Source organism: Nuphar pumila, chromosome 10, assembly GCF_984573655.1.
Source record: "Nuphar pumila chromosome 10, dmNupPumi1.hap1.1, whole genome shotgun sequence".
In the NCBI taxonomy this organism is placed as follows: Eukaryota; Viridiplantae; Streptophyta; class Magnoliopsida; order Nymphaeales; family Nymphaeaceae; genus Nuphar; species Nuphar pumila.
In genome coordinates, this window is record NC_143258.1 from 101,961,429 (window position 1) to 101,975,431 (window position 14,003).

A 14,003-nucleotide genomic window follows, 5' to 3' on the forward strand; every position below is an offset into this window, starting at 1 on the left:
TAATGTTATGCATGACTTGTTATTTAAGATTTTTAAGGCTTGGTGTTTGATTTAATCATTCTTTTAGGCATAGCGGTTTTTATCAAATACGGTTTAAGAATCAGAGTATGTTCAATATATTGTTATTATTACATATTGTTAAATAATACATATTAATTGATTATTTCTTGTTAGATGAAATGACTTAAAGTAAGAAAGTAAATAGAAGATTTTTGAATTCGAAAAATATGATGACGTTACATTTTATTTTTACTGTTAATGTCATTATGGAAATCTAATCATTTGCTCGAGATCTGCGTATAAGACTGTATTCCCAGTTTATCGATGTTTACTTGTTTTAGATCTACTTGCTCACACTTACTTACACATAAAAAAAATTGTGTTTATGTATATCTATGCGATGTGTGAGTGTGCAAGGAATGGACTCGGCTTGCACGACCGAGCTCATTCCTCCGCACTGACCCACGGTCATGCTAGTCAGACCAGACCTGGTCAGTCTAACCCAGCTCGACATGGGTTGGTGATTCTTGGACATGAGCACAGCAAGCTGCAACAGGGCGCACAACACCTTGTTGGGCACTGTTGCTGCTCGCAGCAGCATGCCACACATGATAGGTTGGGGTCTGCTCAAACCCCAGCTTGTTGGTTTTCAGGTACCCAACGATAGTCATCATGAGTGTCGCAACCAAAAAAAAATATGTTGGCCAGCTGGAGGCTGCAGACCAATAGTCAGCCATCTCTCTCATTGTGAACAACAGAGTGCTGCACCCTGCTAAGCACAATAGTTGTAGCCTATTGTGTTGAGCAGGGTGGTTAGCAGTTGTTGCACCCACTTAGGTGCAATAGGTTGGGTTCAACTAAACCAGCCCATGTATTAAAAAAAATCAGAAGGTAACCTACTGTAGTTCACAAAACAGGTAAGTGTGTGAAAGACCTATATATATATATATATATATATATATATATATATATATATATAGGTGTGTGTGTGTGTGTGAATGCATATGTACATATAATGCTTATAATTGTGAGCATATGTGCATTATTCAATGCATTAAGTTGTATACTATTTTGACAAAGTTGGAAATGCGATGAAAATAAGATCTTTATGGTCTTTATCATCATTTCATGTGATTTAATGTACATGAATATGATATCGCATAAGTTGCAACTTATATCATTTGTGTATGATGTGATTCTATGTACCTTTACTGAAATCTATGAAAGAGCATGATATGTCGTACACATTTATTATTTTGAACTAAATTAGGATTGTTTCGCATATGAAATGACCATAGTTCCGATTATGAATACATGTTATTGAATGTGTGTATTTGATAAACTGAATGATTGTGGACATATGTATGGTTAATGGATGTGCAAAAGCTCAAAAATGAGCAAAACGGGTTCGGTAGAACCTCTGTTGTGTCACACTAGCACATGGGATTGTGTTTGTGTGTCATACAAATACTTTGTTATGATGGTGTCCTGAGTGCACCAGTGTGTTTCGCCTACGAGCTGGGTATGTGGTCTAATTGGACCAACAAAGTACTCTAAGTATACCCAAGATCATCATAATGAATAATTGCATGAACAAAAACATAAAATAAGGCCTGATTGGTTTTGTATCGGGGCTTGGTTCTAAACATCATTGGTGTTTTAACACCATGAGTACATTGGATGAGCGATCATAATGTATCATAAAATAATGTGTTCGCTATCATACTAGAGTAGTTGGTGTTCTTGCCATGAAGATAGGCTTTTTGTGTACCTTGGTGCGGTACGTGGGCTCTTGAAGCCCTGGTTGCCCAATGACACAGGTACAATAATGTTATAAACACTAAATTGATAATGTTGATGCCCATCTGGTTCCAGTGCTACCTTGAAGAGTGTAGATGGTACAGACTATGGTGTGCTGGTGGTGTATGTCCAACTTGCTATGAGCGGCAATAGCTTAATGGTTCCTCGCCTCAAAGAGTTAGGAAACATGGTCTACCACTTTTATCCTATGTGGGTAGGTCCTATAACTTTTGCAGAAGTCGGATGCCTCTTGGAATTAATTCAGCTTTAGGGAAGTTCTATCGGTCATTACACCGTCCCTTTAGGAATCTGTTTCAGATAGTCATTCGAGGTATTAAAACACTCAAATATAATAAACCCCTAGATGGTCTCATATGTTTCGATGTAAGTGAACCGCACGTACCCACAAGGGGGTTAATTGTGAAACACAAAGGATAATTGTACAGCTTTACACTTCTGAATGCAATTGATTTTTACATAATGAATTGTGTGAATGCACTACGGTTAATTTTGTGATATGCTTGAGATATGTTGTGTCTATAAATGTTTAGACATTTAATCTCTTATGATGTTTGCACTTTGAATTATGTGAACGCACTATGGTTAGCTTTGGAATATACCTTGAGAAATGTCATTAATGAATATTTAACATTTAATTTCTTATAGTGCATGGTCGTATATAACTAGCACTATTTCTGATATTAATCGATGTCCAATTATTTAATTTAATATGATGCATGCTCTTATATGTTTAATATGTCATTTGCATGCTTTGGGACAAGTTTTCCTACTGAGACTAATGAAGTTTGGCTGGCATTTTACCAGAAATTTATAAGTATAGAGTAACTACAAGAGTTATTGTGGGATGGTGCAGATGCAATCATGCTTACACAATCTCTAGGGATCCTGACCACTGATTATTTATTCGAATATTTTATTGTTTCATTTAAATATATTTATTATAATAATCCTTTTAAATTTGGATGTGGTAAACCTTTGGTTTTTATTTATTTAAATTGATGTCACGTGCGGATGCTAACGCCTATAACTTGCCAAAGATGTTCACCATTTCATTTAAATCATTTTTACTGTGGTTACAATTAAAAAAAAATCGAAAAATTCAGGTGAAATTTTGGAATGTTACATAAAGCATATATATATATATATATATATATATATATATATATATATATATATATATATATATATATATATATATATATACTTACAACCTAACACTCTCACTCAAACTTACGGTATGTATAATCACCAAAAGTTTGTTAAGTAAAAAATGAAACCGAGGAGAAGGGAGAGCTTTCGTAAAGTGCTACATAGGACAAAAATGATATTCTTCAAGTACTCTTCACGAATATAGTGGCAATCCATTTCGATATGTTTGGTGCACTCATGAAACATGTGATTGTCGGCTATGTAGATGGTATTTTTATTATCATAACATAACCTTGTGGGTGATTGAATATGTATGATCATATCATCAAGTAATCTTCATAACCAAACAATCTTTGATATTGTAGTACCTATTGTACGGTACTCAACTGCATTTGATGATAACAATACTTTTTATTATTTTTTGTATTTTCATGATACCAGAGAATCACTTAAAAATATATAAAAGTCAATAGTTGAGCGATGATCATTTGAATCTTCTTCCCAATCTGAGTCAGAATAAGCAATTAGCTCAAGAGAAGAGGAAGAGGATAATAAATGACCTCTAAAATAGTTGTTTGTAAATATCTAATAATCCTCATCACAATACTTATTTAAACTATCGTGAAAGAATGTTGGAATTGGTTAGTAGTATAAACCATATATGCAATATCAGGCCTAACAATAGTTAAATAAGTTAAGGCACAAATCATTTAGCGATACAGAGTAGGATTAACCAGAAGTATCCCATCATTAATCTTTATTTTGGCATTAATAACTTAAAGGGTATCCATCCTTTTTTCATCAGTAATTTCTCGCATGTCAATAACATCATTAGCAAACTTGGTTTGAGAAAATAAATATCTTCTAGGAGAATAAGCAACCCCAATTCTTAGAAAAAATCTAAGAAATCCAAGATCAATCATTTCAAAATATTTTTTAAGAATACACTTAATATACTTTATTCCTTGTTTATCTTCACCTATGATGATCATATCATCAAGATAAAGAAGGTGAACAACAATCCCTATAGCATATATTTTGAGTAAATATGGCAGTATCAGTATGGCAAGATTTAAGCCCAAGTTTGAGCATAAAAGAGTTAAAATGATCATATCAAGCTTTAAGTGATTGTTTTAAATCCTAAAAAGACTTTTTTAATCGAAACGCCTTACTAGGAGGAGCTTCATATCTAGAAGGTGTATCCATATAAACTTCTTCCTTTAGATCCTAATTTAAAAAAATACTTTTTATATCTATTTGGTAGATAGCCCAACCTTTAACAATAGCAACAACTATGAGGGTCCTAACTGAAGTCATCCTAGTTACAACTGCAAATGTTTCATCATAGTCTATCATGTATTCTTGTGTGTAATCCTTGGCAACTAACCTGGTTTTTTTCCTTTCTAAAGTCCATCACTTTTATTTTTAACTTTATAAACTCATCTACAACCTATGGTTTTTTTACCTTTAGGCAAATCAAATATTTCTCAAGTTTTAAAATTTTCAAGTACTCATAATTCTTTATTCATTCAAGATATTCTTTTACCTGTTTATATGTGACAGGCTCAAAGTAGGACAAAATCTTAGCTAGACAAGCTTTATATTGTGGTTAAAAAGATTTATATAAAAAAAAATCTATCGAGGGGGGGGGGGGGTCCTAGAGGTCTGATTTGATCTTTTAACTCCTAGTTGTTGGGTTTTTAAGGTGGAATAATTTTCTAGAGCACTTAGTTATTTAGTATTTACGTGTCTTCTATATTAAATTACACTAGGTTCTTCTGATTCAATATTCTCATCATCCTGGAGATTGAGTTGAGGCTTTTCATTACTAACATTCTTAAACAAAATCTCATTATTATTTTAAAGTAATATCTCAAATAAAAAATACTCGAAGTTCTTTTTAGATGCATTTTGAAAGAAATTTTCATTCTCCAAAAAATAATCATTCTTTGAGATATAAAGTTTGTCTTTTTCTTAATCAAAACATCTAAATCCTTTTTGGGTTTTTCTATATCCAAAAAATGCACATAGTATAGCTTTAGGTGAAAGTTTATCATTTTGTTAGTGAAAACAAAGCACATGCATCCAAAAGATTTTAATCTAAGATAATCAAGAGAGATTTTAAAGAGTTTTTCATAAGAAAAAAAATTTTGAAGCTTAAATGATAGAAGTATGTTAATAAGGTACATAACAGTCAAACATGCTTCAGCCCAAAAATGTTTTTAAATATTTTTTAAATTTAAAAGGGTTCTAGTGGTGTCAATTATGTGCCTATGTTTTCTTTCAGCTAATCCATTTTATCAAGGTGTATATGCATATGACCTTTGGCGTAAAATCTCAAAGTTTTCAAAATAAGTTTTGAAATCACTTGACATAAACTATTTTCCAAAGTCAGAGCGGGAGATAAAAATTCCAGTTTTAAATTAATTTTTGACAAGATTATGATATTTTTTAAAAATTTTAAAAACTTCACTCTTGGAACAAATCTAATTTTAAAAGTTTTGCACCAAACATTACTTAGACGACGAGTTGACACTACACCCATGGTTGATAATTTGAAAAACAAAGAGAATGTTTAAATTTAATTTTGGGATACATCTAATTATTGAAACAAAAAATTTTGAAATACTTTTGAAATTTCCATCGCCTTTTATATTAAGAGAGGACCCATCAGCGGTAAAAATATTATTTTGCAGTGAATTAGTGTGTGGAGACATATGAAATGAGGTTCCGGAATCTAAAAACCAAGAAACCTTACTAGGAGGTGAAGATATCGAGACCGCGACTCCCGAAAGATAGGAAGAAGAGTTCTTGATTAGTGGATGAATAGCCTCTATGATTTAAGAGAACATGGTTTCAATGGATTTTGAATCCTCATTGGTTACACTTCTTTCTTCATGAGATGTTCATATGAATGCCACATTTTTGTCTTATCTTCCTTTGAACTTGGGACAATAAAGCTTGATATGCTTCGACTCTCCACAATTATAACATTTTATTATATTTCTTCTTTTATTGTCATCATATATAGTTCTTCCATAATAGGGTTTTGAAAATTATGTTAGTTTGTAGACATTTGTATTGGTACCCCATCCATAGTCAAAACATTATCTTTAATCTCCTTAGAATTGAACATGGATTTCAACCTTGTTTTCTCCATACACACTTGAGCCAATACCTCATGCAAGGGAAGAGGTTTTCCCTATGAATGATATTGAGCCAAAAATGCTTGTATTTCTTCTATTCTTGTGCATCATTAGGTGTCTCCCATATAGGCTCAAACTTAGCTAATTGATCTCAAAGTCCTTTGACGATACTGTAATATTCTCTCATCGTTTTGTCACTTTGTTTGCAACTATATATTTTATCTTTAAGATCTCAATTGTGAATAACATCTTTTTGAGTATATATTTATCTAACATATTTTCATGCTTTATCCACTCTTTCAAATTTAAGAATATTGAAGCATGGGTCCTCATGCATATTACATATAAAGAGAGAAAGAACTTTGAAATGACCCACTTTCCACTATTTATATATATATATATATATATATATATTTAATAATCAAGCATAGTTTTTTCGGTTTCAACTCCCATGAGGCTCGCTTCCTTAGAATCACCATCGACTCCAACTACCATTCTTATGAGAATTGGTTGTGGTTCCAATGTGGATTCATTAACAAATTACCACGTATCTTTACCCATGAGGATTTTTTTCACTGATGTTACCCACATATTGTAGTTTTTTAATCAAATTTGATAGGAATAACTGTTATAATTTCTTTATCAATCATAGTAGGGAAAAAAAATAGATAGACAGACCAGAAGAAGAAGAAAGAAGACAAGAAGATTGCAAGAAGAAAGATGTTGGGGAAGTTTGATGACATGCTTCGATACACTCTCTTGAGGCAACGAACCAACGAACCAAAAAACCAATGTTCCACCAATCTCACAATCTTCCTCTTGATTTTCACAAATTACAATGTAAGAGCACTAAAGCTTTAATACCATGTAATGAAATATGGCAAATACAAACAAAGGACTCTTATGAGCAAGTACAACATACATAAATAAAGACCACTTATGGGTTAAAGATACAATCACATACACAATGTCATGTATGGATAAGAGAGACAAATAAAAAATATATAGAATCGATTGAAATAGTGCTTGAGAACAAACATAAAAGAAAAAGAGGGGGTTCAACCCTATTAATACACGAGGCAGTCTCAATAGAGCAGTTGCATTATTCCAACAACTATATTTAACTATAAATATAGTTGTTGGGCTATTCTAACAACTCTATTGATTAGTCAACTCTAAAAGAACCCAATAACTCTATTTGGTATTTGATCAAATAGTTTTCATAAAAATATTAAAAAATAATAAAGTAAAAGTATTATTGTGCCCTTAATGAGCACAACCTATTACAAAGACCCAAATGATCAAAATACCTCTAATGGGTATTGACCTATTATATTATTACAAATAAATACATATATATATATATAACTTAACAATTTCATCCATAACTAATGCAAAAATATATGAACTTAAAGCAATTCATTGATATAACCCAACCTTAATTAGAAACAACATTATCTCACCAGATTTAGTTCTAACATCTGGAATCATGGTTTTTTAAACCTGATAACTCGTCACTCGACTCATCACTCGGCCGGGTCATGTTAACTTTATATTTTATATAAAATATATAAATATTTGTATATACTATATATATTTTATAGTATTTTACCAATATATTATATAATATATATATATATATATTATAATATTTTTTATAATATATTTAATGTATACTTTTATTAATACATATATAATCATATTTTTATATATAATATACATAATATTTATATTATATTTCATATAATATATATTATTATATATAAAATATTATATATATATGCATGACTGGGCTGATTTGGCCAAGTTTTGTACAAACTGAGTTACACATGTTTTTTGACTAAGTGATTGGGCGATTCAGTCTGAGTCACCGAGTCAACCCGACGAGTTTTTAAATTATGGTTGTAATTGCTCCAAAATACATATTTTGAATTATTTTAATATATCTATAAATGATTTGTTTTTTCGGACAAAATTAAATTCATCAACACTCTATTGTATGCTTTTTCCAAATCTATGAAAAGCATATTCAAATTTGTATCATTTTCTCTAAAAATTTTTATAAGTTGTCTTAATAAGAAAATAGCTTCTAGCATTGACCTACCTGGCATAAAGCCAAACGTTGTTTTATTATCTTCTCTTACAGTTTCATAGCCTGGTTCATAAGTTTAATACTCCTATTATCAGAACAATTTTGAATATCACCTAATATGGTTAAACATAAATTTGTTATAAGTTAGGTGCCTACATGTAAATTATTCATTTTGCCGATTGTTCTATTAAACATGAATTCAGTTGTCCCAGTGAACAGTGACCACACTTTTTTTATGGTCCGGTCCAGGGTTCATATATAAATAACATCAAGATGGTGAAATGTTTATTTTTGTATTTTCTTTTTCTCTTTTACCAAAACTTGATCAAAAGTCAGAACCACCGTCAGGCTCAAGAACAGTATGAAATTTCATAAACCATACAAATCCATGCACTATTCGGACTTATTGGTCCAGCCCGAATGGCTAGTGGACTTTGGGCCAGCTTAGCTCAGCCCGATAAGAGCCCGACAGGCTCGACTCATATTCAGGCCCAAGCCTGGCCTGACCCAGTTGTATTCGGGCCTTTAGACCCGACCTAGTTAATAGGTTGGGCTTGTTGGTTCCTGAACATTTTGCACATGGGCCTGGCCCGAATCGGGCCGGATTACGTAATTGGTCTGGGCCCAGCCCGAGTTTAATGGAGTCTGAACTGCAAAATGCATCCCAAGCATTACCCAATATTGCCGGGTATCCGACAGCCCGTGGGGCCGCCTGGCCCGATGGCCATCCATTTGGACTCATTTCATTGTAACCGAGCCCGTCGTACCGGATCTGGTTTAATTCTACACCGGGTCATGCCCCGATCCATTGACAGGCCTGCTCCCGGTCTCCTTTTTTACCTTTTGGATCTCTCTCTCACCGGAATCCGGCCGTCTTCTGCTCATCGTCGTGAAATCCACCAAAAACCAAGCCACTATTCCCACAAATAACCGGGTACTCTCTCTCTCTCTCTCTCTCTCTCTCTCTCTCTCTCTCTCTTTCACACACACATAAACGGTGCTCAAATCACTTGATGTTTGATACAAACATAACGATTTCTTCTTGCTTGATTGTGGATACCTTCTTATTCTGCAATCGGGTTGTTATTTCGATGAATTATAGATCAATACGCTCTATGGTCATTCTCTATTTGTGATTTTTCGTATGTTGGTGGTTTATGTATCCAATCGGTGGCTAATTGGGAAAAAAATCGTTCTTTGTGTGAACCTTTCATGTTGGTTATTGGTTATTATGGCTAGAATTCTTATTTGTTAATCGTGACCTTGATCAGTAAGAAAGGGTGTGGGCGTTTTATGGGAATGTAAAGAGGTGGGGTTGAAGAAAGTCAGAGATTGAAAGCATGGTTGGGACCAAGGTGAATTGGGAATCCAATCGAGTTATAGATCTCGAAGACTCGGGTGTCTATTTGATAGGTATGCTCGGATTTTGGGATTGCGCGTATTGGGAATCCTTGTTTTCCCTCATTTGCTATCGGTTGAAGCGTGCTCAAAGGATGGATCTTTTTTTTCATTAGTTTAGCTGCATTGTTTTGTATGATTTTTGGAAATAGGTTCTATTTTTGCTTCTATTCTTCTTAATCTTTGGTGTTTACTTTTATTCGGCAACTTTGCTGTCTGGTATTGGAATTTCTTAAGGTCCCATTTTTTTATGTGAACGTGGTTGTAATCCTTTTTGTTCTTTGAGCTTTATAGCCTTTATTGCATATGGACGTTTCTGACCTTTTTTCTGAGTGCAATTTGGTAACAAATCAGTCAATTTTAGTGAAAATCCAGTTCCTGTGTAGATAAAAAACAAAACTTTGTTTCTTTTTTTTTCTTTTCATGTTTTGTGCAACTGTTAGGGATTGCTTTGTGATTTTATTATTGATTTATGAGTTTGGGTAATTTTTTCCATTGCTTTTTTTCTTCAACAGCGATATTTGTGAAATTAGAGATAGGTGAAATAATTCAGTATTATTGATCTTTTTCCCCAGTTTCCCTGCATTTATTTGTCAAGGAATATCTTACCATGTTATATTATGCCAATACTAGTAAGTTTTTATGTATACTAAGATGTCACGCGAGCTTTATATGCGCCTTCTTATCATCATTTAGAGCTGCTTGAACAAAAACAGCATGGATTGTATACCTTTATGATACAAGCAAACATGTGTATACCTTTAAATGTTGTGAAAGTAAAAGTGCATGTTATATCCTAGCATTTGAAACGATCAATCCTTTTGGAAGTTAAATAATCTCAGATTCTCAAGAGAAACGGTGGTAAACTAGGAAGATTGTCTTCCAGGTCGACATTAAGCGTATTGATTTATCTGTACCAACTACCACGGCTTATGCTTAGTAGGACTTTCTACTGCCAATTTGATCGGCAGTACACAGGTGCCAGGTGCACTAAGTGTACTACTTACAGAGGCAACCATACTTGAAATTTCTTCAATAGGCGAATCAATTTGCCATATTTTTCTGTCAGCCAACCGCAGCTTGTTGCATAAGATCATCACATCCCGAAGTTGCTTGGCATGCAGAGTGAGGAAACTCTTGGAGACATAAAGGGATGAGAGAATTTTCTTTAAAAAGTGACCTAAAGGGAGACTTATGCTTTTGTTCTAGGGTAGATTGGTGAAGCAGTTTATACATGCTGACCAAATCATTCTTAAGGGCTAGACCAGAAATTTCCCCCATGATTGCAAATGATGTTCATGATATAAAGGAAAATGAACAACACAACAGAAAACTTGTTGTTTGTATTATTGTTGGAAAATCGAAACCATTAAGGACTCAAGATATCACTCTCAGCAAAAATAAGTAAATAATTGGTTTAGTTTTAGAAGCTGAACTTGTATGTAGTGTCTTCATGAACATCGGTTTCCTGTTGGCTCTCCATGGCAAGTGACCATGCATGGTGACTACTCAAACTCCGGCAGCATGTCAGTGGCTTTTGAAAATGATGAAAACAATCTAATCCAAAAGAAACTTCCTGCCCTTGAGGGGAAAGCAATCAATGTGAAACATTTGAAATTGAAATCTTTGAACTTACGTCCAAGATTTTAAAGCTTCAAACTTTTACCTTCAAAGACAAACAGTTTAGGCATGCACAGTTTATTATTTTGCTTTTTTAAAAATTTGGTCTAATATTATAACCAACTAGTAATCTGTGTCGATTATGAAGCTGCAGTCATCATGAAGTTAAGAAAGCAGGATGGAAAGGCTGCAAGTATAATGCAATGGAGTGGTGAAATGGTTTGGAGGTCTCAAATGAATGGAAAAAATGACTGATAAAAGAAATACATCAGTAAAGAGGACAAATTTGAAAAGTTATGTCCCATACTAGATCGATCCATCAGTTTTCCTTTGTCCTTTAATATGGTAATCTGATCTCTAACTCCAACAATGGTTGCAAAGTTGTTCTGTTTCATGACCGCTGTTTTGAGTTGTCCGGAGTCTTTGTTTTCGCTTTCATGTTCATATTTGTTGTGGGGCATTCCTTATAAGCTCAGGTATTGCCAGCTTGGTTTCTTTCTCTGGAATTTTTCATTCGCATACGAATTGTCTCTGACTTGCAGTCTTTTTTTCATTATTCCAATGGTTCTCTTTGATTAACTATTTGCTTTTTTAATTGTTTTTCAGAAACAGTAATTCAAATAGAATCAACTAACAGAAAACAAGATGCCTTCTCAAAAGATTGAATCAGGTCACAAGGATGTTGTGCATGATGTTGCTATGGATTACTATGGGAAGCGTTTGGCAACTGCATCTTCTGACACTACCATCAAAATCTTTGGCTTGAGCAGCACTTCCAGCTCTGCTTCTTCTCAGCAGCTTCTGGCCTCACTCAATGGTCACCAAGGCCCTGTTTGGCAGGTCTCCTGGGCTCACCCAAAGTTTGGATCTATCCTTGCTTCTTGCTCTTATGATGGTCGCGTTATTATATGGAAAGAAACAACCCAACAGAATGAATGGATACAAGCTCATGTGTTTACCGACCATAAAGCTTCTGTCAATTCCATTTCATGGGCACCCCACGAATTAGGTCTCTGCTTGGCCTGCGGTTCTTCTGATGGCAACATCTCTGTCTTCACTGCTCGTACTGATGGTGGTTGGGATACAGCTAGGATCGATCAAGCCCATGCTGTTGGTGTCACTTCTATTTCATGGGCACCTGCCACAGCCCCTGGCGCCTTGGTTGGCCCCAATCTTCTTGATCCAGTGCAGAAGCTAGCATCTGGGGGCTGTGATAACACTGTTAAGGTGTGGAAATTGTACAATGGGGCTTGGAAGTTGGATTGCTTTCCTGCACTGCATATGCACTCAGATTGGGTAAGAGATGTAGCTTGGGCACCAAACCTTGGGCTTCCGAAATCTACCATAGCAAGTGCTTCTCAGGATGGTACAGTGGTGATATGGACTGTGGGGAAGGAAGATCAGTGGGAAGGTAAGATTCTGAATGATTTCAAAACACCAGTATGGAGAGTGTCGTGGTCGCTTACTGGAAATATACTGGCAGTAGCGGATGGGAATAATGAAGTAACACTGTGGAAAGAAGCAGTCGACGGTCAGTGGCAGCAGGTGACAACCGTAGAGCCATAGTGTTGGCCATTCTTTCTCCTGTTCCTCTTTTTTTTTCCTTTTGCTACTCTGTCCTTTTTCTCCTTGTTTTCATCTCAAGCCTGCCTGGTTGGGTGCCTATTTCTGGTTCTTCTATGCTGTCTGTCTCGAAATATTGCATTTACTGTGACTACAGTTTGTTCAGCGGTTTGGTTTAGCATTGGATACATTCCTTTAATTGTCGTTTTTGTCGTAATCTAACTAGAAATTATGACCTTATTCTTCACGTTTGTTGGTTTTGTTTGTTTTTTATGGATCCTTGGAGTGACTCTGGAAGTGTACTTTTGGTGTTTCTTTAAGTTCTCGCATTTCTGCAAGTTTTATTTCATCCATGCAATTCATATTAAGGATGGTAAGAAAAGGCTGCAAGCCTAAGGATGGTAAGAAAAGGCTGCAAGCCTCTGCATAATTGCTTTGCTTAAAATGCTCTTAAATATGACGGTTGATGGGCCGGGCTCCAGGTGACCAAGACGGTCCCATGTTCAGTTCTTTCCTTGAAGGAATCTTACCATTTCCAGTGTCTGTGATAGGCTTAGTGGCTTAAATTGGTAGAATTACGTGTACCACCATAGAAGTACCCTATATATATATATATATATATATATATATATATATATATATATATATATATATATATAAACTTTGTATGCTTCTAGGGTTCTTCTTCGGTGTCTTTGAAAGCATAAAAAGTTTACACGAATAAAACATGGTTAATTTTTTTTCTTTAATAGACATTAAATTTCTTTACAAGTTTATCATTTATAACATACTAATATGAAGATTACATGAATGTTTAATGACAAGAAATAAAACTAACAAATATCTCTGTATAAAAGTAGTTGATCATGTCTTGCCTCCGTTAGTGTGCCTAAAACCCACAGGAGAGGGTGACTCTAAAATCAATAAAGAATATTCATAAGAAATAAATTATTTTAATTTATAGTTATAGTGGACTCTAAGTCTTTAATTTGAGTTTAGCTTTCAATACACTACACAAGGTTTGTATGTTTTAAATTTTTTCTTTAACTCCCTCAATGTAACACTCACTCACAATAGACTATAACACTAGGTCGGCTATACCAATCATAGCTATCTATGAGCGTAGCAACTCATGTAAAACACTTTAATTCTACATTGTTAGTCAAACTATAAACCATATGCTCTCAGTAATCTCTGAATCATCAAGCAATATA

The 14,003-nt window shown here is 34.3% G+C and overlaps 1 pseudogene across 1 annotated transcript; it reads left to right on the plus strand.

Moving 5' to 3' along the window:
- The first annotated feature begins 9,031 nt into the window (after positions 1-9,031).
- On the plus strand, positions 9,032-13,091 carry LOC149827651 (protein transport protein SEC13 homolog A pseudogene; annotated as a pseudogene). The gene is made up of 2 exons (XR_016434550.1): positions 9,032-9,142; positions 11,833-13,091. The product of XR_016434550.1 is annotated as a protein transport protein SEC13 homolog A pseudogene (transcript).
- Positions 13,092-14,003: the final 912 nt, after the last annotated feature.